Here is a 26,808-nt window from a genome sequence, read left to right on the forward strand (position 1 = left end):
ATACATCTGTGAACCAGAGAAATGATCTATCCTTGGGGAAGGAGACAATGGAGACTGTTATAAACATTTTCGGGCACTGCAACCCCAATCATAAATGTCCATAAACTAAGGGCTCTTAAGTCCCTAAAAGTGTTGTTCCAACCCCTAAAAGAACAAGGTCAGCTGATTACATCATCTCCCAGAATTTCTCCATGAAAAACTACTCAGAACTGGTCAAAATTGGACCATCTCACCTGCTCCATGGTCAAAGTGCGTTGCATCCCACCTAAATGCACACGAGAGGTGCGATGGATACTAAAAAGCCCTTCCATGGGGTGCAATGGGCGAGAGTGGACAAATGGCAGGGTCAATCTGCAAGGTGGAGGATCATGGAATCTTCCAGAAACTTCTCCTGTGACACTTGCCTCTCTGCATTCGCACAAGGATGAGTAAGAGATCATCAATCTCCAAGTGGAATCAAGAACTATCAGAGAGAGGACACTAATCAAATCTCAAAAGCTGACTCACCCCCCTTGTAAACATCTATATATGGATCCCTCATCCCAGAGATCCAGAGGCTGGAATTTTGTATCTTGTAAGGAAGTGTTGCTGGTTTCTTGGTGTAACATCATAGTGTTGGGTGATCTAAGCTTTTCATGAGGTGAAGAAGGGCTTTCTTGCTGAGAGGATGACGCTTGGTCAGAACAATTGGTTGTATTCCTCTTTGCTATTCTTGATTATTAATAAAGCTATTCAAGTTTTCCTCCACATTCCTGTATGATTGATGATATATGCATTTGTGTGGTCAATATATATCTGGTTCTATATTGTTTATGATAGTAGATCTATGTTCTTGGATAGTGTTATGTTGCTTTGATTCTACAGGTGCTCTTTGAAGCTGGGTAGATGAAGAAGCGAGTGGCAAAGATCTATCAGAAGGGAGAGGAATCAAGCAAGGAGCCAAGCGCAAGACAGAGGTTGGTCTCCTTTGTTCCCCTCTTATCTACTTCTCATAAAGGAAAACTAAAGTGGTTTTAGTTTGTTTGTTTCTAAGGTAGCTACTAGCCGTAGTGGGACTAGCAGCTCTGCATAGACACTAGATTTCCCGATAACAAAATGGCGACTCCAGTGGGGAGTGAATAGATTGTTTGTTTGCCTATATTTGTTTGCTTTATAAACTTATAGACGGAGCCTGAAGTCAAGCCAGCTAGCCTTCGAACTGCATTTTCTATGCAAGTGCAAAGTAGATCAATGCTGCTTTAGTCTATCTCCAGGTTTTGTTTATGAACTGAACAATCGATTTACAAACTCTCTAATTGCCCTTGTGGTGGCTCTAGTAACCTCCTTAGATCTACCCCTGTGATTTGTTTACTGATTACCACTTGCTCAGCCTAAATCCCTGAACTGTGCTACAAACTGTGATCAAGAACTGGATCAAAAGTCTCGCACTATACCATTGCACCTTCTCTTCAAGGGTCTTAGTATGCATTACACTTCCTGTGTGCTGTAGGTGGGATGCATACTGGAATCCCTGTGTAACAGGTGTGCTGATCAGAAAGGGCTAATTTTGCCTTCAGACTTTGGTTTTTTCACTCTTTTTAGCTCTATTAAGGAGTTTTGCTGTCTGTAATCGGTATACCTATGTTGGAAACCGCCTTCCTTGCCATTATTCCACCTCCATTGTGCAAAGAACTGTAAATGTTTTTATGTATTGTGAGCCATTTTCAGTTCTCTTTTACAAAGAAGTAGCATAATTGAACTATCGTTTCTTCATCTGGAAGTGTCGCAAGTGTCATTTTCAGTCATAGAAGAGAATCCGGTTGTTCTTGATAGTTGATTACACTGTTACTCTTGTATTTGATTTGAATTAGTAGTTTTTCAAGTTTCGAAAGCAAGTTTTCAATTCCAAATCGCAAAGTGTCATCATTGTCTTCATTTTGTCTTGAAAAGAAACTTGTTAGTAATGTCATTTTGAAAAATAATTCAGATTTTCGCTTAGCTTTCTTTTTATCATTCACACAATAAGAAGGCTGAAAACAAATACATGCATGTGCATTTGCATTTAGACTGTTTATTGGTTTGATTTAGGACAATGCATATAGTGTGTGCTCTCTGCTCTATGTTGAAAGAATATCGTCTCTCTTTCCTTAATAGCTAGGATTTTCATTGCAAAAAGAAGATTAAACGATTGTTTATCATCTTATATTGCATTTTAGGAATTGTATATCTACATCACGTGGTGAACTTGAAAGGCAAATTTCTTAAGCAAGATCAACTGTAAAATAAATTTAATGAATCTAAAAACACTTTGGAACCTAACGCACAACATTTAGAAGTCTAGGCTAGAGACATATTCCGGTGTCGTAAAGCTTGGTAACTGTTGTTTTCATTGTTGGTTGGGTGATTCCTCCACTTTGAGACGATAAGTACCAGTATGGACTTGTGCTCCCACGTACTGTCGAGTATATATTGGGAGACCACAATAGGCTTTATCCTTTATCCATAGGAAGCCGTGTCTGCCGCCCTATTGATCGCAATGCATTGAACACAACATTTGGGAAGATTGACTGCCATACCGTAAAAAATATTCTGCAGTTTTGCGATTGGTTTGGTAATCCCTCTGTCTAGATTTCTAGAGTAGTCTCTTTCGTTCCTTTTTAGATTCCTTAAAGGAAAATTTCCATCTGAGCACTTGTCACTTCAAGCTCATTAAAAATCGAAGGCGACTAGAGTCATCTCTTGTTTTTTCTCGACTCTTAAAAATTGAAAAAACAAGTTGTGTCAAAGCGTCTAAAATTTATTTTAATCGGAATAAACATCACCTTTCCTACGTTGGTCTTAGGTTGAGAAAAATGGAGTCCACCAACCAAGGATTTCCCCTTGGACAAGTCCTTTCTCCTCTTGGGGAGATGTTGGTGCACCCCATATGGCCACATTGTCGCTTCCAGGATTGACAATTGGCTTGCCCGTATGGCTCTTCTCGACCTCTGTTATTTAGAACACCGTGATTCCTGAACAATCAAGTCAGCAACTAACCGATACCAAAGTTACCCCCCAACCTTCTACTTTGTCCAATTCTCCCTCTCCTCCTTCCTCTTCAATTGATAAAGCTGGTAAAGCCAAAAATCAAGTAACTGAGAAGAAGAAGGAGAAGAAGAAGAAAGAGAAGAAGAAGAAGGAGCCAAAGGCGAAAAGGGGCAACCAGGCATCGTCTAGCAAAAATCCACACTCTGCACTGTCCAGGCCTAAATCGCCATGTGTCATTTGCAAAGGAGACCACTATCATCGAGATTGTCCTTGCATCCCTCAGATCTTAAGGGACTGGTCTCCTCGTTTGCACAATCCGATGTCATCAACCTCTGATGATCATGTTGAAAATACACCGTTAACTAGTGAAAGTGAAGCCCCTGGACAAAAAGGAAAATGTAAATTTCCTTATAAACTGTGTGAAGGCGATCACGCCGTCCATCGTTGTCCCTTCTTAGACGAGGCTAAAAGAGTTTTGGACGACCGTCTGGTCTCACCGTTACGGCTTCCTCCTGGATATAAGAAGCTCTTGCCGAATCCGTCACTAGTTGAAAATCCGGCTGACACACCATTGTGGTCGGCCGAAGCATCTATCATTGAAGATAAACCATCTGAATCCACACTAGACAAAATTCAAAAGATCGAGGCGGCAGTTGACCCGATCTTGCCTTCAGAGGATCCTTCTTCAGATGATATAGTCACCGGAGAGAACAAGAACGACACCATCCAAATTCTCTTCGTAAGCACAGACTCCGATGAACATGGGGGCAGTCTACCCGTTCCTTTACCGTAGGAAGGAAGTTCATCAGAGTCGTATCTGGCCGTCTATTCGATCCCACCTCCAAGCAACCTAGTTGTTTCCTTCGATTGGAATCTACTAGGCAGACCCTGTTTACCGGTTAGTGTACCATTTCGAATCATTGCTCAAATATATAGAATGGTTATGGCCGGTACCATCATAGATGAAGGGGCTTCTGTGAGTATCCTTTCCTCAACTGCTTGGAAAGCGCTTGGTTCGCCATCGCTTTTGCCTGAAATGAGAAATCTAACAGGCTTTGACAAAGGAATCAGTCGACCGTTAGGGATCCTTCCCAATGTGCCGATAAAAACAGTCGCGCTGGCGCGGAAAAATATGAATTTTTGTAAATTGAACGTAAATTTTTCCACAAACAGCGACCTAATATTTTTTCGTGGCTTTGCAGGGTACAATGGCTTTCGTATGGCAAGAGAGAGCCCACGATAACGAGGATATAGCTGCATATGCGCTTTCCGAATGCCGGAATGCAATGCGGGCATGCAGTTTCCTGAAATTTATCCTGACTCCGCGCTTGAGAGCGCAACCTGATCTGCTGGAGTTCCTGATCAGAGCTTGGAACCCAGTAGATGGGAAATTCACCATCCACGGGCAAGATATCGAGTTTGATGCCTCGGATATCTACTTTTTGACTGGTTTGTCGCACCGGGGCCAGAGGCCCATCCTGGAGGGGCAGCGACCCAGCGGCGAGACTCTGGACCAGCTGATGGCTAGAGTATGCCCAGGAGCTGAAAAGGCACGAAACGGGAAAGTTGCTATCCCGACAGTGCGGGACATGCCTCTCCGCACGATACTCTTCCTAGTGACGCGGGCAGCGGGTTCTTTGGCCAATCATGAGGCCTCGAAGAACCAATTGTTGTTAGCTCTGGAGTGCCTACAGCCCACCATCTTTGACTGGGCGACTGCTGTGACCGCTAGTATGAAGAGGCAACTGAGCAACTGCCGTCATGGAGAGATGAAGCAGTTCGCGTATGGGTCGCTCCTACTGCCGCTCATGCTCGAGCGGGTGCCGGTTCTACAGCTACAGACCATGGTTGTGGATCCACCTAGAGGTCCCCGGGAGACGAGGGCCAGTCGATGGGCCCGCGTCATGCCACGTGGAGGTGGTGGTCGCCCAGTGTCTTGGGGAGTGTACTTCAGAGAGTGGCTGGAGCGCCAGGTTGTCATTGTGGAGGACTGGCCATATGCCGGTATGGACTTCCGGAATGATCCAGACATGCCACTGCCCGCAGGAGAGCATTGGGATGATGGAGGTATATCACTTGATCTCATTTTAACATTTTTTGATGTTTTTGGTTTTTCATGTACATGTCTTAATAAATGTCACTGTATGCAGATGTGGGACCTGTGAGACCCGTTGGCCTAGCCCCAACGGCACGGAGAGAGGGACCAGAAGCTGGAGCCCTGGCCTTAGTTCCTCCAGGAGTGGATACGTCGGAGACCGTGGCTCGCAACCTTGAGGGTTTGCTGGAGGGAGTGCCGGACTATCAGGGGGTCGAGGAGGTCCTATAGAGCACCAGATCCACACAATGGGGGTGGCACCGAGGCTGCACCGCCTTTTGAGGCGGGTGGCACGAGCGGCTGTATGCTACAGAGAGCATAACCCAGCCCACTAGTCGCCTAGGTTCACTTCTACTGTTGTTTTGAGAGACATATGTCTCGGATGTACTGAGGACAGTGACGCTATTTTTGACATACACATTTATTTTTGAGCGCCTTAGTGCGCCACATGATATGTATATATATACATACCGATTTTGGATGGATCTTGTTACATGTGATGATGTTTTGTTTATGTTATGTAAGTTTTCAGTACCAATGTGATCTTATGTATGAATTGCACAACACATGACCCATATATTTTAATGTTTTTAACACAAGCTTAAAAGCACACACAGCACGCATGCAAACTATGCTTGAGAAAATATCTTATTTACATATGCTTTACTCTATTATGCTTTCTATGCTTTCTTGTATGATGTTATCTATTTCGCAAATGTCTGTCTAACACATGATTTGCCAATGCATCAGTCAACGTGTTTAACCATCTCAGAATATGTTGATATGTGATATAGTCAAAATTCCTTTCTAACAATCTGACACGTAGATACAACCTTAGGATACGTTGGTCTCTGACGGAATATCGCCCGTTGAGTTGATGAACGACAAGCTGGGAGTCCAGGTTTACCATCATTGCTCGAATGCCGAGATCAACTGCTTCGGCTAGTAGCTCAATTACGGCACTGTATTCGGCAACATTATTAGTGGTGCGACCTGTTAGCGCTTGAGATTTCACCCTAGGCTGAGGAAGGTAAACCTTCAAGGCAACATCAAACCATTTCACTTCGTAGCTAGCCCTACGAGGTATGAGAAGGCTCTCTCGGGTCAAACTTGGTGGATTTCTCAATGAGATGAGTTTGACCAATTAGGAATAAGGATTTTAGGCTAGTAAACTGATAAGGGGATTTGATTTAAAGTTTTTGGGTTTTTTGGTGGCAATTTGGAGGGAGTGCAATTCAGGGTGCAGGGATTGAGCTCAGTTTTTGCAGGTGGGTCTTTGGGGCAAGGTAGGAGTTTATGCTGATGCCTTTAGCTGAAAGAGATGATCAAGGAAGAAAGAAGAGAAGCTAAAGAGGGCGAACAATGAATTCGAATCCTCTCTAGACAGTGGAAAACATAAATTTTAAACAAAATTGAAAGCTGAGCATGGCATGCATGAATTCAAACTTTATCACTTCTTTTGTTTAAATAGCAGCAAGAGATTAAGAAATGGAACACATAAACAGACTTACAATAACAGTAGGAGACACACCATCAACATAATAATCCACAAGAATCCACAATGAAGTCTGCAAAATTCTGGCCTTCCTTTTCCTCAAATTGCAGAAAAAACAAGTCAAAAATACAATAGCACTTCTCCCTCTAGAGTCCAACCATAAAAATGAGAAGGAGAGAGCATAATATAGACCATCTAGACCATCTAACTCCTTTCCCCACCTCTAGGGGTCGAGCTCAGCTTCCTAGGGGTAGTTTGAACTAATTCTAAATTAAGCACTAGATAATAGGCAGTCCAACAACTTGCCTCTATTACTTAGCTAACTGATTCATGCATTAATTATTCACTTTTTACATCAAGGAAGCTTCTAGAAGGGTAAAGAGAGATAAAATCTATCAAAGTGTCATGAAAATACTACATTTATCCATCATCTACAAGTAAAAATAGTCAACCATAGTCAAAACAGTGTTTTTTGACAAAAAAGGTCAATTCTGGCAAAGCTGGCTCGAATGGTCGCGCCCCCTGTTCAAATGGTCGTGCCCCTTTGCAGCTACTTTTGAGTGGGTTCCACTTATCCAAATCAGGTGAAAGATGGCTCATTGGAAAGCTTGGTCTGTATACTTTCCATCCCAAGTGGAATTTCTGAATTTGGAGTTGTTTTGCCCCCTCAAAAACCATTTCTCCCAAGGTCACTTTCTGCAACTCAAAAAGTGGGCAGAAAGTCATTTTTTTTGATGTATTTTGAGCTTTTGGAGGCTCAAATCTCAAAATCAGGCTTCTCCCAAGTATTGGTAATTTTTCTCTTTGCATGCCATTTCCAAAAATGCCAAGTTTTCAAAATTCCGAGCAGTCCTCCAAAATGGTCTCACCGGGGTGAGACCATTCCACGGGAAAAACCTGTAAATTGCACAAAAAATTCACAAATGACAAAATTTTCTCCAAATTTCTTGAAATTTGGGCTGGGAGTCCCCAATCAAGTACCATGCTCAGTCAAAGAGGCTTTGGCCAAAATTTGGAGTGGATCGGGCGTTTTCCTTCGTTTTTGTGCTTTGGCCAACCGTCCTTGGAGCACCTTCGCTCTCGCCGGTATTTTTGACATTTCTCTCAAACCATGACACCTGTGTAAAAAGTAAAAAAGGTTTTTCTTCCTTGGCATGTTTTGGACAAAAACCTCTCTCAGTTTTGCCAAATTCATCTTTGATTGCTCCGAAACAGCTTTTGAGTGAAACTTGTCCCGATGTGTGAAGCAAGGAATTTTGTCGAAATGGAGCGAGATGAAGGGGATAGGGGGCTTCTAAATTCTTGGGGAAATTTTTGGGAGTGGGGAGGGATGTTAGGAAGTAGGGGAAAGTGGAATCTCAGAGATTGAGTGAGGGGAAGGGGTCGAAAAGGAAAAAACACAGGTCAAACCTAGAAAATTGCCAGGTTGTAGCTAGAAACTAGGGTTTGTGCAAAAATGAGGAATTTGGCGGATCTAAGGGATGGGAAGTGTTTGATAAGGTACTTTAGGGATAGGGAAAGGTGTATGAACATCAGGAAACAAGTTTTGCCGGTGATTTGACCATCCAAGAGAAATTGCCTTCAAAACCCTAGGAGAGGGAAATGAGCTTGCCTAGGCACAACTGAAGCATGAACAAGATGTAAAATGACCCATTAGATACTGACATGACGATGACAACCCTCTGAATGATGATAAACTCAGCTGAATGATGACATGGACTGACATTTGGGCAAACCCTAGACCTAATGCCTAGTGACCAAATTTTGCTTGAAGGCTCACTGAAATGACAAAATTTGACTTGGAAACTCTGAGACCACTTTGTAAGAGCATATTTGATCACTGTAGGAAGGCTGGAAAGACTGACACTAACACGACCGAGGCAGACTCCTTGAAGATCTAGCAACTCTCCGTGAGGATCATAGATTTCCCACGCCGCAGAGGACAAATTGCAAGTACTACGGCAGGCGCCATCAGCGAAACCAACATAAGGTGCACTAGACATCTGCACAAGAAGGAGAAAACATAATAAGAGGGAAACATGCCTTCACACCAAAGCAAAACATTAAATCATGCACACAAAACACACTAAAACACGCGTATGTACACACTGGGTGCACGAAGTCATGCATAATATTTCTTCAGATACAACCTGTTGTGGGGCTTGTCAAGAGGATTTCCTTCGTAATCAATCAACTCATATGCGCCCTTTTGTAAAACTCTTTTCACGATATAGGGACCTAGCCACATGGATTCGAGTTTTCCTGCCCCCAGCTTATCTTTAGCTTGATCGTAGAGCAGTACTAGATCTCCCTCAACGAAGGAACGAGGATGAATGTTCTGGTCAAAATGGGCCTTGACTCTTTTCTTTTGCGCTTCGATAGCCAGAGAAGCTAAACGACGAGTCTCGTCTAACCGTTCTAGGTAAAGAAGCCGTTCCTCCACCGGAGTGGTGTTGGGAAGCAACTCGACAGCTAATTTCAACGAAGGAATCTCACACTCGACGGGAAGGGTGGCCTCCAGTCCATAAACCAACTGAAATGGAGTGAAACCGGTGGCGTCCTTCACAGAAGTCCGGTAGGCCCACAAGGCTAGGAATAGCATCAGATGCCAATTAGACTTGTGCGTATTGACGGTGCGTTGAAGCATAGTGATCAAAACTTTGTTCATGGCTTCGACTTGACCGTTATATTGTGGATAGTACGATGTCGAACTATCTTGACGCAAGCCTAGTTGGGTCGTTAGTTCCGTCATCATGTGATTACATAAATGCTTTCCGTGGTCTGTGACAATAGCCTGAGGGACTCCGAAACGAGTAATGACATGATTGAATAAAAACTGCGCCGCTGTGTAACCGTCTTCGTTCAATGTAGGCATTGCTTCGGCCCACTTGGTGAAATAATCCACGGCAACGATGATGTATCCATGCCCCCCGGCTGAACGAGGGTTACAGGATGTATAATCGATGCCCCATTTGGAAAATGGACCTACGGTGACAACAGGGTGCAGTGGTGCAACAGGTGCACGCATCTTCCGGTGGTAAACCTGGCATTCGTGACATGCACGTACAGCAAGGATGCAATCCTTGAAGATGGAAGGCCAGAAATAACCAGCACGGAGGATCTTCTGGGCGGTAGCATATCTGGACATATGGCCGCCACAAGCGCCGGAGTGGCAGTCATTCAACACCCGCTCAACTTCCTCGAGGGTCAAACATCGGCGGAGAACAGAATCAACGCCGAGGCGGTACAGGGTATCGCCCAAAATGCGATAAGGTTGAGCTTGGTGACGAATTCGCCGTCGAGCATCTTTCGATACGTTTGGACGGAAGGAAGACGTCTGCAAATATACGATAATGTCCCCGTACCACGGGTCGAGGGTGCTGATGAGAAACAATGTTTCATCCGGGATATGCTCCTCTGAACGAGATGGTGCAGAGTGATATGGTAAGGAACAGAGCAGTTCAGCAAAGACCAGAGATTTATTAGACTTGGCCACAGTGAATTCCAAGTTGAACTCTTGAAGGATTACAATCCACTTCGAGTATTTGCCCCCTAGCAGTTGATGCGACAAAATGTAGGTCATGGGGTTGCAATCAGAGATCACGGTCGTTGTGCGCAACAGGATATAATGCCGGAATCGTTGGACGGCGCAGACAGCTGCCAATGCCAACTTCTCAACATATGCGTAGCGAGTTTCCGTATCCAGAAGGTTGCGACTAAGATAATAGATAACGTGCTCAGTGCCGTCATCATCATCCTGCACCAGAACCATGCCGATGGTGGTGTCAGCGGCAGCTAGATAGAGAGTGTAATCACGGTGATAGTTTGGAGGTCTTAAGAGCGGAGCTGAGACAAGAAGGTCTTTAAGGTGCTCGAAAGATTCCTGGGCGATAACATCCCAACGAAAGGGTGTGTCTCGCTTTAACAATCGTGTGAAACCCTTAGCCACCTCGGCATAATTTGGAATGAATCGTCTGAGAAAATTAGCTTTACCCTGCAAGCTCTGCAATTGCTGCAAAGAGGGAGGGGGAGGAAGATTCAAAATGGCCTCGACTTTGAGGGGATCCAGACGGATGCCTTCCCGGGAGACGATGAACCCGAGTAGTCGGCCAGATTCGACGCAGAAGACACACTTATGCGGATTGAGGCGAATACGGTAGTGTCGACAACGGAGAAAAATTTCGTGTAGATGAGATGGATGGTCTTGACGCTTAGCTGAATGAGCTGGGAGGTCATCCAGGTAAGGCTGTACGATGTGTCGAATATCATGAAAAGCATATGACATCGCACGCTGGAAAGTGGCACCGGCATTTTTGAGTCCGAAAGGAAGCTTTTTATAAGCGAAGGTGCCCCAAGGACAAATGAAAGCGGTCTTATGCTGGTCTGCAGGGGATATGTTGATCTGGTTATAACCAGAGAAGCCGTCCATAAACGAATAAATCTCACTTCCTACGCAGTCATCAATAAGTTGATCAATAAAAGGCATAGGAAAGTTATCTTTTGGACAGGCACGATTAATATCGCGGTAGTCAACACAGACCCGGATAGTACCCTGCTTTTTGTTCACAGGGACTATGTTGGACACCCACTCGGTGAGGGGGATGGCATAGATGAAACCAGCTCGAAGAAGTTTTTCGACTTCGGCCTTGATGGCTGCAGCCTTTCGGGGGTGCACTGGACGTAAGCGCTGACGAACAGGCTTAGCGCCTGGATAAGTAGGTATTTCGTGCACCACAATACTAGGGTCGATGTCGGGCATTTCCTCGTAAGACCATGCGAAGACATCACGGAATTCACGAAATAAAGCGGTATAAAGTTGAACTTCCTCGGGAGTGCATGTGACTCCAATGAAAATATTCTCGACAATCCCTGGTTTGACATAGATGTCGATAGGCTGGGTCTGCGAGATGTTACCCATATTTCCCTCCGAAGACACTTGATATAGCTGGACAGGTGTTTGGAGGGGCGGAGATGGGACACATGAAGCAAACTGCTCGAGACAAGCGACCATTTCCGAATGTGGAGGGAGAAACGAAGAACGATGGTGGTGATCTAACCAAGGGAGCTCTTCGAGAGACATAGTCTCTATGATGGCCTCGTCGGAGGGAAACGTTTCCTTTAAGGGATCCGAAGTGGCCTCATCACCCAGCCAAGGGAAATGATCGTATGAATCAGGAACGCTGCTTAAAAAAGCAGGTTCAGGAGGGGGAGCCGATGCAGCGACAATCTCGATGTAGTTGAGCTCGGCAGGACTCAACGGCATCATATCACCCCAAGAGTCTTCTTGATTAAAGGGAGGAAGAACCCATGGATCAGAACGTACTGAAATCATGTTGACAGGGGCGAGATTTGGAGGTGGGAGGGGAAAGACTCCCATCAATGAGGGATCTTTGAACAGTCCAGCACCCACACTCACTAATGACTTGGAGGTATGCTCCACGAACGACACATTTCCTTCAGAAGAGGAAGCAAAAAAGGCCAGCTGGTCCACCGTGACGATTCTTCCTTGATGGGGGAAGCGAACGACACGGAACAAGGAGGAAGCCATGGCTTGCATGGCGTATGTCCAGCTTCGTCCAAGGAGGAGGTTGTAAGTGAGATTAGCGTCAACAACTTCAACTTCTACCTCTACGGTTTTCCCTTCTAAAGAGATAGGAAACCGTGGGAGGATACCATATGGATGAGATTCTCTTCCATCGAAAGCTTCCAGGGTCGTAGGAGACTGGCTCAGAGCAGGAGAACCGATAGCCTTCCAGCAAGCAACTGACATGATGCAGGTTGAGGCACCCTCATCAATGACAGTACGATGGATCGTTTTTCCGTTGATGAGGACCTGTATAAGGAAAGCCACCTGGTGAGGCAGTCTCTGTGTGAAACCCTCAAGATCAAAAGAAATTAAATCCGAATTTGCCGGGTCTATGCCACCAATCGCTGATAGCAAGGACTTCCTCTGAGAGGGGCAGCTCTGGAGGACTTCTAACGTGGACATAGCAGACGGAGCCTGAGCTAAGTCCTCGACAATGCTATAGTACTGGGCAGCATGAGCATTGGGGTTATAAGATGACTTCCTGAGTACACCTTTAGGAGGGGGTCGGGGGATCATCTCAGTGCTGGGCCGTTCGATGTGAAGGGGACCAGAACTGGACGAAGGAGCGCTGGAGGGAACCTCCGGCTCTTTCCCGACTGGAGATGGATAATCTTTCGCTCGAGTTGAAACATGGATGGGGATTGTTCCAGCCATGAACACTTGAGAACCGAACGAGGAAGAGGATTGAGAAGGATCTACCACCATTTGGGTCTGCTGGGAAGGGAAACGCTCTTTTAGCACAGCAGGAGGCCCTGGAGCACCTTTTAAAAGTCGACTAACTTTGGACCGCCTTGGGAAACCCTTGGTATAGTGGTCCTCATCGCAGATGAGACAAGGATACTTGGGTTTCCGCTTAGCTCCTTCCTCGGAGGGAGGTTTAGGAGGGTCCTGCTTGGGTTGTCCAGATTTATCTTTAGCCTTCCCTTTCTTTTTCCCTTTCGAGGATTTATCCGCCACGGTGGAATGAACGGCGTTTACCTCGGAGGTACTCCCAGAAATTGATTGGCCCTGAGAAGCATTTTCGTTAGAGGCATTCTGTTTCTGCTTCCCAGGGTTCGCGGCCGATTTCTTTGATGACGAATTCACAGAACCAATGACTCCATCAACAGAAGGCTTTGGCAGAGCCTTGGGCTGTCCAGGCCTCGGGGCATCTGGCAAATACTCATACAAAGTACCTAACTGAGAGTACACTAAGTCGAGGTACTGAGCTCGCGCGATTGCTTGCTCTTCAGTTCCACATGCTCGCATTGCGATGTCTTTTGTAATCTTAGGGACAAAGGAAGTCGTGAACCAGTCGGTCAGGAGTTGATCAGGAATCCAAAATTTGATCAAGCGACGACGCGTTCTCCATTCATGTATATGATCAGAGATGTGCATAGCCATATCCTGTTTGAGAGACGTGAGGAGATGTGTCCCGGTCTCGTACCGAATGGGCAACTGAAAATGAGTCAAGAAGGCCATAGCCAACGAGTTGAAATCTTGAAACATGCCGCAATTTAGTTCGATATACCACTTAGCAGCTGAACCAGTGAGAGTTCTTTGAAAGAGGCGAAGCCGGATAGAATCATCAAGCCATGAGTTTGATGAACACCAAAGGTGATAAGGCATTACATGGGCCTGAGGGTCTTCACCAGCTTTGCCATCAAACTTTGGACAATCACCTGGTATTTTGGTCGGAACCGGTGGCCAATACGGATTATGCAAAATAGGATCATTTGTTAACTTGGACACATCAGGTAGTTCCAACGTTGCTAAGAACGGTAACTGCGGGTTGAAGGACATCTGTGGCTGCGGATTCGAGGCAACATTAGGGTTCCAACCAGATGGTGGTTGCCCCCACGAACTTTGTCCGGACGGACCTGGCCCAAAAGGGCCTGGTGCGTAAGAACTCTGTCCCGACGGACCTGGCCCAAAAGTGCCTGGCGCATAGGGACTTTGTCCGTAGGAGTTCTGTCCATACGGATTCTGGCCATATGCGGACGGCTGCCCCTGTGTCTGCCCCCCAGCTCCCCATGTATTAGCAACTTGTCCTACAGGTGCACCATACTGATAATTTTGGTAAGGAGTGACCTGTGGTTGTTGATAATTTTGATAAGGAGCAAACTGAGGTTGCCCCTGGGGTTGCTGGTAGCCATATGGTTGCTGGGTCCCATACTGAGCCTGATAGGGAGGCTGCGTCTGGTAAGAAGGTTGAGGCTATGGCCCACCTTGCATTTGGTAATCGGATTGAGTTTGAGGCCCAGAGTAATGTCCTTGAATCGGCTGGGGTTGAATCATTTGTCCCGAAGGTTGACTTGGTTGGATTTGAGATGGACTTGGCTGGCCAGCAGGATGAACCTGCTGGGTGCCAGGTTGTCCGTGGCCCACCAAGGGTTGTCCTTGCGGAATAGATGACTGAGCTGGCTGAACAGCTGGTTGACCCTGAGGTTGGCCAGCTCGTCCAGATGGATGATTAGGGCGGACAGCGGGTTGACCTTGCTGCATAGAAGGTTGGCCCGTCTGCCCCCCAGAGTGCACAGACTGAGCAGAGGGCTGGGCTTGCTGTATAGCAGGCTGCCCCCCCTGGTGCATAGGCTGAGCAGTGGGTTGGCCTTGCTGTATAGCAGGCTGCCCCCCTTGCCGAGAAGGATGGATGGGTTGAGCAGTGGGTTGACCCTGCTGAACGTAGGGTTGCCCACCCTGCCCAGAAAGATGACCAGACTGGGCAGTAAGTTGGCCCTGCTGTAAGTAGGGTTGCCCCCCCTGCCCAAGAGGATATCCCTGCAGGACTGCTGGTTGATTTTGAGGAGTATAAACTTGCCCAGTTTGTCCAGATGGGTACCCTTGCTGGAAGTCGGGTTGGCCTTGTTGAAGGTAAGGTTGCCCGAGTTGTCCAGTTGGGTAACCTTGCTGAGTACCAGGTTGGCCTGGATATCCAGTAGGTTGACTCTGGTATGAATACGACGGACCTCCAACGGCCGAGGGTTGTCCCTGGTAGGGTTGTCCCTGTGGGCCCCCAGATTGTCCTGGGTAAGGCGGGCCATAAAGTGGTTGCCCTTGAGGGGTTTGCACATAAGGCGGCTGGCCTTGATTGGAATGTCCTTGGGGCTGTCCGGGAGGGTTCCGGCGCCTATGAAAAACATGAGTAACAGGATCATATGTAACGTCCAACGGTTCCTGGTTCTCCTCGAAAGGACGACGAGGTAGGGACGAAACATTCTCGAGGTACTGACCGTTAGCGTCATAATAAAAGAGTGGACCTTGGTAATCTGGGTCCACAATGGGCTGCCCATGGGCATCATACGGCCCTGCTCCTGGAACACCACCAGGAAAGGGCCCAGCTTTAGGGTTTGTAGATGAGGATGCTGTGACAGCACTGACGACCAGAGTCGAGTGCGCTACACAAACGGTTGGATTGGTAGGAACTGAGGTAATGGGCGTATTAAGACCCGACGTAAGAGGTGTATTAAGAGGTCGCGAAATAAAGGGCCCCGTGGTGGCAATAAGACTAGGATCCCATATAGTCGTAGAAGTAGTTCTAGCGGCTATCCTATCCCTCATTGACCGATATCGCGGAGGGAGTGGAGAGGAAGCCGGGATCGGAGTTTCAATGTCTGTCACCATGGGTGTTTCACCTGTGCTGGAAGATGTCTCATCCATGGGGGAGGTAGACATCGGAGACGACATACCGAGAGGAGTACGAGGGGTATAATCGCTGTCAGGATCCCAGATAGGATTCCAATCTTCTATGTAATCTTCGTTGCCTGGGGCACGTACGTTGATAGGCTGGATACTCGGAACAATGGGAAGAGTACCGCTTACAACTGGTACCTCTGGAGCAACAGAAGATGGAGAACCTTGATCACTTGGACCGGGAGTTGACGGGTCAGCCAGGATGACAAGACCCCTTAGAAAACCTAAAGCAAACTAACGATAAATACCCTACTCAAAACTAACGCACATAAGATCTAACCAGGTGATGTTATCGTGGCCGAATTAATTTTAAGACACAAGAACCAAACTTGACCTTTTCATGTTTCAAGAGTCGAGAAAAGGACAAAAAGATGACTCCAGTCTCCTTCGAATGTTTAATGAGCACGAAGTGACAAGACGCTCACAGGTACCTTTTCATTTAGGGAGTCCGAAAAGGATCAAAAGTGACTGCTCTGGAGACTCTAGGTATAGGGTTTACCAGGCGACCCGTAAAACTGCTTATACACCTTAGCAATCGTATGAGAGCCAAGGACTTTCCGTACTGCAGTCAATCTTCCCGAATGTTGTGTTCGGTGCATTACAGTTCGCAAGGTGGCAGACTCAGCTTCCTATGAATAAAGGATAAAAGCCTAGTGGGGTCTCCCTATATACGCGATGGTACGTGGGAGCGCAGTCCATGTTAGACCACTATCGAGTCACAGAAGGAGGAATCGCCCAACCATAATGTGAAACAACAGTGACTATGTTTAAAGACGCTGGAACACGTCTCTAACCTAGACCTCTAGATGTTTTCGTTTAGTTCCAATGCGTTTTTAGGTTAATTCAGTTCATTTTATAGTTGATCTTGAAATTAAGTTTCGATTTCAGGTCCTATCGTATGTTCTCTCACAATTACCTAGATGCAAACTACATGCTAAAGAATACCATTTTATTCGATGAATTCTAGCTATGAGAAGGTAAAGAATTTTTGATCAAATAAAACACATACGAGCAATCAAACAACCTAATGCAGCTTAAAAGCAAGGAAAGGAAACTTTTTCTTTTGAAAATGCGAATCAATGAAATGTTCTTTTCCTTTTCAATTCTCAAAAGCAAAGCTACTAGTTTGATTTTCTTTCAATGGCACACAAAGTTCCCAAAACATCCAACAAATATCTCCAAACCAAAGGGAAAACCAAGTTCCGCACGAGCTATGTGATCTAAGCTCAGCAAAACAAGCAAGGATCGCAAGCAAGGAAGAAGTACAAACCACTCGGAAACACAACCAGAAACACTTTACCAATCACTGAACAAGTGTAAAAACAAATCTGAAGTTGGCTGGTCAAACTAGAGAACAAGATCCTTACGGAAGGCTTGACACACACACGGCCACTAGATGCCCTAGGGCTAGAGTGGAAAATCAATGGAGAAAAGCAAACACCCGGAGGATAAGAGTCCCAACTAGTCAATTAAAGATTCAACACAAACCAGAAACTGTAAAAGTGATGGCGGAAATACAAACCAAGCAGCGAAAGCAAAGAGGAAGGTATTTGCAAAACCGAAAAATGAGCAAAAAGAAACCTTGTGGAACAAGACCCCGCAAACAAGCAGCTCAGAGTTCAGGTAATGAAAAAAGGGTCACAAACCAAGTGGAGAAAAGAGGGGAAAGTCAAAGAAACAAGTTCAGGAGGCTAATTTGGACAAAAATGAATTCTACAGGATCAGCGCGGGTAGCCTTCAGCAACTTGGCGCTGACAGGAGAAGGCCCGTAGCAACTTTGCGGTGTCAGCGCGGAAGGACACGGATAAAGCGCGCTGTCTCAAAAACGAGGTCAGTGCGACTGTTAATCGTACAGGAGCGATGACAGGGAAAACAAAGAAGCAGGTGTGCGACGTCAGCGCGTCTGTTTTGAATTAAACCGCGCTGATGGTAAAACGAGTAGAATCAAAGTACAAAACTCCCAAACCAAAGGTAGAAACTCTTTTAACAATCAAGACACTTCCCAGATGGACCCAGGAAGGCTACAGGCAGAGAAACAATACCCAAATCTTCACAAGAGAGAAAAAATCAAATTCAAACACAAAGAATGGACACAAGAGACAAAAGGCTGATCCCCAGCGGAGTCGCCAAATTGTTGGAGAGGTAAATCCCCTCTACGGATAGAGGCGATCCCTACTAGCCCAACAAGGGTCTAGCAACAATCAGTCAATGCTACTATGCATGTTCCTAATTGCAATTAAACAAGAGGTAAAGAGCACCTACTTGGATTCCAGCGTTGTCGTTTGATGAAGAGATGCCACCTTCACTCCTTCGCTCTGGCTGGTCACGATCCTCCGCGATCTTCGCGAATAGACACCTGCACACACGAAGAGGAAACAAACACAAGCGTGAAATCTAATAAAAGCAACCATACATCAGTCAGAAAAGATGTAATTCACATTTAACCATTGCATAGACAAATGAGAATGGAACAATAATAGTAGTCATCTATTATTAATCAAGCAGAGAAGAGTACAACCAAATGTTCTGACGTCGGTATCCTTCTCAGGAGGGGCGAGTCAGCAAGTGTCTCAAGCATTCACCTTTGGAAATGATTCTCCCAAGACAAGAAACTCTCTCTCTCACACAAGCAACACAACACAACCTTCCCTAAGCTATCATGCACTTCCACACTTATCACACCAAATACCTATAATAGCAGCAATCTGAGCACTATAAGCTCTACACAATCCAAGCTATTCCAAACTAGCTGCTCATGGTAATGGTGGAAGTTTATATAGGAGAAGGAGCCTCCTAAAAGGGTGGAAGGATGAGCTTATCCTCAAGGGAAGTGGTTGCAAAGGGTCGAACAGACATGCCATAGAAGGGAGTCGATACTCACAAAGCCAACAACCAAGCCTGGAGTTATCTGGAAGGTTGGCTGTTGGAACAAATTCACCAAAACTGGATCAACGCGGGTGCATAACTGGTCTGGCGCGTTGACGTCGCAATGACATAATGGAAAAGGCCATGTCAGCGCGGGTAAATACAAACAGGGGTTGCGTTGGTCATGAAATTCGATCAGCACGGGAAAGGCGTGTGCTTCCGCGCTGGCAGCGCATGCGGTCTGTTATAAAGTGCCAGTCATCGCGGATATCTTAGAAACAGACACGCTGATGAGGAAAACTTTGGAAAAGTGGGTTTTTGACCAGTTCAGAAGGCATGAACTTGATTATTATGAATTTCTGACACAGTAGGGTGACTGACAGGGAGACAGTGACAAATTACTGTGTAACAGATGCCCCCTAAAGCATGAAGACCGAGAGAGTGGGAGGGGTGAAATGCTTTACAACACTCGCCGAACTGGAACACCACCAGGAAGGACCGAATATCTCTGATAATCAAGTACATGCAGTCTAGGCATGGGCGCAGCCATCCGAAAGACATGCGAAAAGGTCTGTGGAATGGACACAGCCACCCAGCTAAAGAGACCAAAATAATGATAAGGTATGGTCGCAGCCATCCATGAAGACTCAGGTATGGGTGCAGCCATCCATCAATGAGTCATGTAATGATCATCCACAAAATCGCAACCTGGATCATAATAGACAGAGATCCAGGGTCTTGCGCTCCGTCCCGATCCAAACAAAGTACAAGTCCAAGCATGTGAATACATGAGTTGAAGTCGAACATGCATGAACATCGCCTGATTACCAGTCAATGATGAAAACCGTTAACAGACGCGAGAGGAACCACCAATAATTACAATGGCCCTCAAGGTACTATAGGTACAATCCGCGGCGTGTGAATCAATGAGCTGGTGTCGAACACCCGCAGAATCATCCGATCGGAGGCCAATGATGAAAACCTCGCGTCGAACACGAAGAACCTGCCATTGAGGCATGCAGGCTCTAAGGCACCTGAAAAGAGTCTCTAAGTCACCTTCCCGGATAATGAGCTGAAGTCGACAGGAAGTGACCTTGATCGAAGGTGGGCCATAATGTTTCCCACATCATCGACACGAGACAGAGGTAAAATGATTTGTGTGAGATAACAGATGAGGTTGTATTATTGCAGAGGTCAACTTCTCTTGAACATATCGGCGGCACTACAGCGGATTTGGCAGTATTTGACATCAAATGAGTAGAGGGTGTGATGATGATGGCAATGAACAGATGAGAGGTCAAATAGGATAACCCATACCCACGGAGGTCGGTTGTGAAACAAAATGAGAAATTCCCACCCGACACGAATGCAGACCAGTGCCATGTTCAAGAGCGACATATTGCCGACGCAACAATTGCAGTTCCATTTACCCCACCATTTCTGGCAGGTACCCCGGTTATTTTTGGATGACAAGCTTGACGGGGATAGCATATGCTTGAAGAGTGTCATTTCGACAATGCCCGATGTCATCAAGTGTTTAACGAGCCTGACAAAGGAAAAACTCGGCGTCTTTTCTTGTTTAGAGAGTCTGAAAAGACAGCGGAAAAGGAGACTCCAGGGGGGTCCTTTTTCGTACAGTTGTGTCTCTGGAGCCCGAAAAAGTATAAAACAATGCTCGAAAGAACCGCCCGACCATTACAATCGAAGAGTACTTTTCGTAAATAGTGCCTTCGACCCGAAAAAGTAAAAAAGCGGTCGGAAACACGTCGTTTTAGAGCCGATAACGAGTGCGAAACGACAAACACCCGGCAATCTTTTTAAGTTACACGGTCAGAAAAAGAGCTTAAAATGACCGCCTCTCGTTCCCTTTAAAGAGCTGAAAGGAAGCTCGGCCATCTTTTCTTGTTTCATGTCGGAAAAGAGCTCAAAGACGACATTTTCGGGACCAAGTGATTTTAAGATTATTATGACTTCACCGTTTCTGAGGACCTGCACAATAAAAATACCCGCATAAATCCGTTCGACATGTTAAAAAACATATTAAAACATGCATAACGACATTGACAGAAGTGCTAAATCCATGGTAAAAGCATGACAAAAACCCACATTTGCAAAATCTATAGTTAATTAAGCCATTTTTACTATAAATAGAAAGGTAAATAGTCATTTTTACCATTGTTACCATATTGAGCCTCTGAGAACGTTGTGAAGCTGTGAAGTTGACGGAGCAAATTCTTCCCCGTGCGGACACCATTCGTTGAACGGCTAGATCCAGGTAGGTTCCCCTTGCCATGCGCTCCATTTTGATTATATTTAGTTAGATTTTAACGGTGGAATTCGCCCAATTGGGCAAATTTCTTGAGCATGGGTGCGCTCTCGGTCAGCGCGGGTTTCCCGCTCGGGACCGTGCTGACCGATTTAGAAATACACGTACTAGCATTTGGGTCAGCGCGGAAAACCCGTGTTCTTCCGCGCTGACCCAATGAAAAAACAACTAAGGTGCCATTTTCAGCGCGACTGTTTTTAAAACAGTCGCGCTGGCGCGGAAAAATATGAATTTTTGTAAATTGAACGTAAATTTTTCCACAAACAGCGACCTAATATTTTTTTGTGGCTTTGCAGGGTACAATGGCTTTCGTATGGCAAGAGAGAGCCCATGATAACGAGGATATAGCTGCATATGTGCTTGCCGAATGCCAGAATGCAATGCGGGCATGCGGTTTCCTGAAATTTTTTCTGACTCCGCGCTTGAGAGCGCAACCTGATCTGCTGGAGTTCCTGATCAGAGCTTGGAACCCAGTAGATGGGAAATTCACCATCCGCGGGAAAGATATCGAGTTTGATGCCTCGGATATCTACCTTTTGACTGGTTTGTCGCGCCGGGGCCAGAGGCCCATCCTGGAGGGGCAGCGACCCAGCGGCAAGACTCTGGACCAGCTGATGGCTAGAGTATGCCCAGGAGCTGAAAAGACACGAAGCGGGAAAGTTGCTATCCTGACAGTGCAGGACATGCCTCTCCGCACGATACTCTTCCTAGTGACGCGGGCAGCGGGTTCTTTGGCCAATCATGAGGCCTCGAAGAACCAACTGTTGTTAGCTCTGGAGTGCCTACAGCCCACCATCTTTGACTGGGCGACTGCTGTGACCGCTAGTATGAAGAGGCAACTGAGCAACTGCCGTCGTGGAGAGACGAAGCGGTTCGCGTATGGGTCGCTCCTACTGCCACTCATGCTCGAGCGGGTGCCGGTTCTATAGCTACAGACCATGGCTGTGGATCCACCTAGAGGTCCCCGGGAGACGAGGGCCAGTCGATGGGCCCGCGTCATGCCATGTGGAGGTGGTGGTCGCCCAGTGTCTTGGGGAGTGTACTTCAGAGAGTGGCTGGAGCGCCAGGTTGTCATTGTGGAGGACTGGCCATATGCCGGTATGGACTTCCGAAATGATCCAGACATGCCACTGCCCGCAGGAGAGCATTGGGATGATGGAGGTATATCACTTGATCTCATTTTAACATTTTTTGATGTTTTTTTTTGGTTTTTCATGTACATGTCTTAATAAATGTCACCGTATGTAGATGTGGGACCTGTGAGACCCGTTGGCCTAGCCCCAACGGCACGGAGAGAGGGACCAGAAGCTGGAGCCCTGGCCTTAGTTCCTCCAGGAGTGGATACGTCGGAGACTGTGGCTCGCAACCTTGAGGGTTTGCTGGAGGGAGTGCCGGACTATCACGGGGTCGAGGAGGTCCTATAGAGCACCAGATCCACACAGTGGGGGTGGCACCCAGGCTGCACCGCCTTTTGAGGCGGGTGGCACGAGCGGCTGTATGCTACAGAGAGCATAACCCAGCCCACTAGTCGCCTAGGTTCACTTCTACTGTTGTTTTGAGAGACATATGTATCGGATGTACTGAGGACAGTGACGCTATTTTTGACATACACATTTATTTTTGAGCGCCTTAGTGCGCCACTCGATATGTGTATATATACATACCGATTTTGGATGGATCTTGTTACATGTGATGATGTTTTGTTTATGTTATGCAAGTGTTCAGTACCAATGTGATCTTATGTATGAATTGCACAACACATGACCCATATATTTTAATGTTTTTAACGCAAGCTTAAAAGCACACATAGCGCGCATGAAAACTATTCTTGAGAAAATATCTTATTTACATATGCTTTACTCTATTATGCTTTCTATGCTTTCTTGTATGATGTTATCTATTTCGCAAATGTCTGTCTAACACATGATTTGCCAATGCATCAGTCAACGTGTTTAACCGTCTCGAAATATGTTGATATGTGATATAGTCAAAATTCCTTTCTAACAATCTGACACGTAGATACAACCTTAGGATACGTTGGTCTCTGACGGAATATCGCCCGTTGAGTTGATGAACGACAAGCTGGGAGTCCAGGTTTACCATCATTGCTCAAATGCCGAGATCAACTGCTTCGGCTAGTAGCTCAATTACGGCACTGTATTCAGCAACATTATTAGTGGTGCGACTGAGGCAGACTCCTTGAAGATCTAGCAACTCTCCGTGAGGATCATAGATTGCCCACGCCGTAGAGGACAAATTGCAAGTACTACGGCAGGCGCCATCAGCGAAACCAACATAAGGTGCACTAGACATCTGCACAAGAAGGAGAAAACATAATAAGAGAGAAACACGCCTTCACACCAAAGCAAAACATGAAATCATGCACACAAAACACACTAAACACGCGTATGTACACACTGGGTGCACGAAGTCATGCATAATATTTCTTCAGATACAGCCCGTTGCGGGGCTTGTCAAGAGGATTTCCTTCGTAATCAATCAACTCATATGCGCCCTTTTGTAAAACTCTTTTCACGATATAGGGACCTAGCCACATGGATTCGAATTTTTCTGCCCCCAGCTTATCTTTAGCTTGATCGTAGAGCAGTACTAGATCTCCCTCAACGAAGGAACGAGGATGAATGTTCTGGTCAAAATGGGCCTTGACTCTTTTCTTTTGCGCTTCGATAGCCAGAGAAGCTAAACGACGAGTCTCGTCTAACCGTTCTAGGTAAAGAAGCCGTTCCTCCACCGGAGTGGTGTTGGGAAGCAACTCGACAGCTAATTTCAACGAAGGAATCTCACACTCGACGGGAAGGGTGGCCTCTAGTCCATAAACCAACTGAAATGGAGTGAAACCGGTGGCATCCTTCACAGAAGTCCGGTAGGCCCACAAGGCTGGGAACAGCATCATATGCCAATTAGACTTGTGCGTATTGACGGTGCGTTGATGCATAGTGATCAAAACTTTGTTCACGACTTCGACTTGACCGTTAGATTGTGGATAGTACGGTGTCGAACTATCTTGACGCAAGCCTAGTTGGGTTGTTAGTTCCGTCATCATGTGATTACGGAAATGCTTTCCGTGGTCCGTGACAATAGCCTGAGGGACTCCGAAACGAGTAATGACATGATTGAATAAAAACTGCGCCGCTGTGTAACTGTCTTCGTTCAATGTAGGCATCGCTTTGGCCCACTTGGTGAAATAATCCACGGTAACGATGATGTATCCATGCCCCCCGGCCGAACGAGGGTTACAGGATGTATAATCGATGCCCCATTTGGCAAATGGACCTACGGTGACAACAGGGTGCAGTGGTGCAACAGGTGCACGCATCTTCCGGTGATAAACCTGGCATTCGTGACATGCACGTACAGCAAGGATGCAATCCTTGAAGATGGAAGGCCAGAAATAACCAGCACGGAGGATCTTCTGGGCGGTAGCATATCCGGACATATGGCCGCCACAAGCGCCGGAGTGGCAGTCATTCAACACCCGCTCAGCTTCCTCGAGGGTCAAACATCGGCGGAGAACAGAATCAACGCCGAGGCGGTACAGGGTATCGCCCAAAATGCAATAACGTTGAGCTTGGTGACAAATTTGCCGTCGAGCATCTTTCGATACGTTTGGACGGAAGGAAGACGTCTACAAATATACGATAATGTCCCCGTACCACGGGTCGAGGGTGCTGATGAGAAACAATGTTTCATCCGGGATATGCTCCTCTGAACGAGATGGTGCAGAGTGAGATGGTAAGGAACAGAGCAGTTCAGCAAAGACCAGAGATTTATTAGACTTGGCCGCAGTGAATTCCAAGTCGAACTCTTGGAGGATTACAATCCACTTCAAGTATTTGCCCCCTAGCAGTTGACGCAACAAAATGTAGGTCATGGGGTTGCAATCAGAGATCACGGTCGTTGTGCGCAACAGGATATAATGCCGGAATCATTGGACGGCGCAGACAGCTGCCAATGCCAACTTCTCGACATATGCGTAGCGAGTTTCCGTATCCAGAAGGTTGCGACTAAGAAAATAGATAACGTGCTCGGTGCCGTCATCATCATCCTGCACCAGAACCATGCCGATGGTGGTGTCAGTGGCAGCTAGATAGAGAGTGTAATCATGGTGATAGTTTGGAGGTCTTAAGAGCGGAGCTGAGACAAGAAGGTCTTTAAGGCGCTCGAAAGATTCCTGGGCGATAACATCCCAACGAAAGGGTGTGTCTCGCTTTAACAATCGTGTGAAACCCTTAGCCACCTCGGCATAATTTGGAATGAATCGTCTGAGAAAATTAGCTTTACCCTGCAAGCTCTGCAATTGCTGCAAAGAGGCAGGGGGAGGAAGATTCAAAATGGCCTCGACTTTGAGGGGATCCAGATGGATGCCTTCCCGGGAGACGATGAACCCGAGTAGTCGGCCAGATTCTACGCAGAAGACACACTTATGCGGATTGAGGCGAATACGGTAGTGTCGACAACGGAGAAAAATTTCGCGTAGATGAGATGGAGGGTCTTGACGCTTAGCTGAATGAGCTGGGAGGTCATCCAGGTAAGGCTGTACGATGTGTCGAATATCATGAAAAGCATATGACATCGCACGCTGGAAAGTGGCACCGACATTTTTGAGTCCGAAAGGAAGCTTTTTATAAGCGAAGGTGCCCCAAGGACAAATGAAAGTGGTCTTATGCTGGTCTGCAGGGGCTATGTTGATCTGGTTATAACCAGAGAAGCCTTCCATAAACAAATAAATCTCACTTCCTGCGCAGTCATCAATAAGCTGATCAATAAAAGGCGTAGGAAAGTTATCTTTTGGACAGGCACGATTAATATCGCGGTAGTCAACACAGACCCGGATAGTACCCTGCTTTTTGTTCACAGGGACTATGTTGGACACCCACTCGGTGAGGGGGATGGCATAGATGAAACCAGCTCGAAGAAGTTTTTTGACTTCGGCCTTGATGGCTGCAGCCTTTCGGGGGTGCACTGGACGTAAGCGCTGACGAACAGGCTTAGCGCCTGGATAAGTAGGTATTTCGTGCACCACAATACTAGGGTCGATGCCGGGCATTTCCTCGTAAGACCATGCGAAGACATCACGGAATTCACGAAATAAAGCGGTATAAAGTTGAACTTCCTCGGGAGTGCATGTGACTCCAATGAAAATATTCTCGACAATCCCTAGTTTGACAGAGATGTCGATAGGCTGGGTCTGCGTGATGTTACCCATATTGCCCTCCGAAGACACTTGATATAGCTGGACAGGTGTTTGGAGGGGCGGAGATGGGACACATGAAGCAAACCGCTCGAGACAAGCGACCATTTCCGAATGTGGAGGGAGAAACGAAGAACGATGGTGGTGATCTAACCAAGGGAGCTCTTCGAGAGACATAGTCTCTATGATGGCCTCGTCGTAGGGAAATGTTTCCTTTAAGGGATCCGAAGTGGCCTCATCACCCAGCCAAGGGAAATGATCGTATGAATCAGGAACGCTGCTTAAAAAAGCAGGTTCAGGAGGGGGAGCCGATGCAGCGACAATCTCGATGTAGTTGAGCTCGGCAGGACTCAACGGCATCATATCACCCCAAGAGTCTTCCTGATTCAAGGGAGGAAGAACCCATGGATCAGAACGTACTGAAATCATGTTGACAGGGGCGAGATTTGGAGGTGGGAGGGGAAAGACTCCCATCAATGAGGGATCTTTGAACAGTCCAACACCCACACTCACTAATGAGTTGGAGGTATGCTCCATGAACGGCACATTT

Source organism: Pinus tabuliformis, chromosome 2_1, assembly GCF_031772625.1.
Source record: "Pinus tabuliformis cultivar Carrire ecotype Pingquan chromosome 2_1, CPIR1, whole genome shotgun sequence".
Classification (NCBI taxonomy): domain Eukaryota; kingdom Viridiplantae; phylum Streptophyta; class Pinopsida; order Pinales; family Pinaceae; genus Pinus; species Pinus tabuliformis.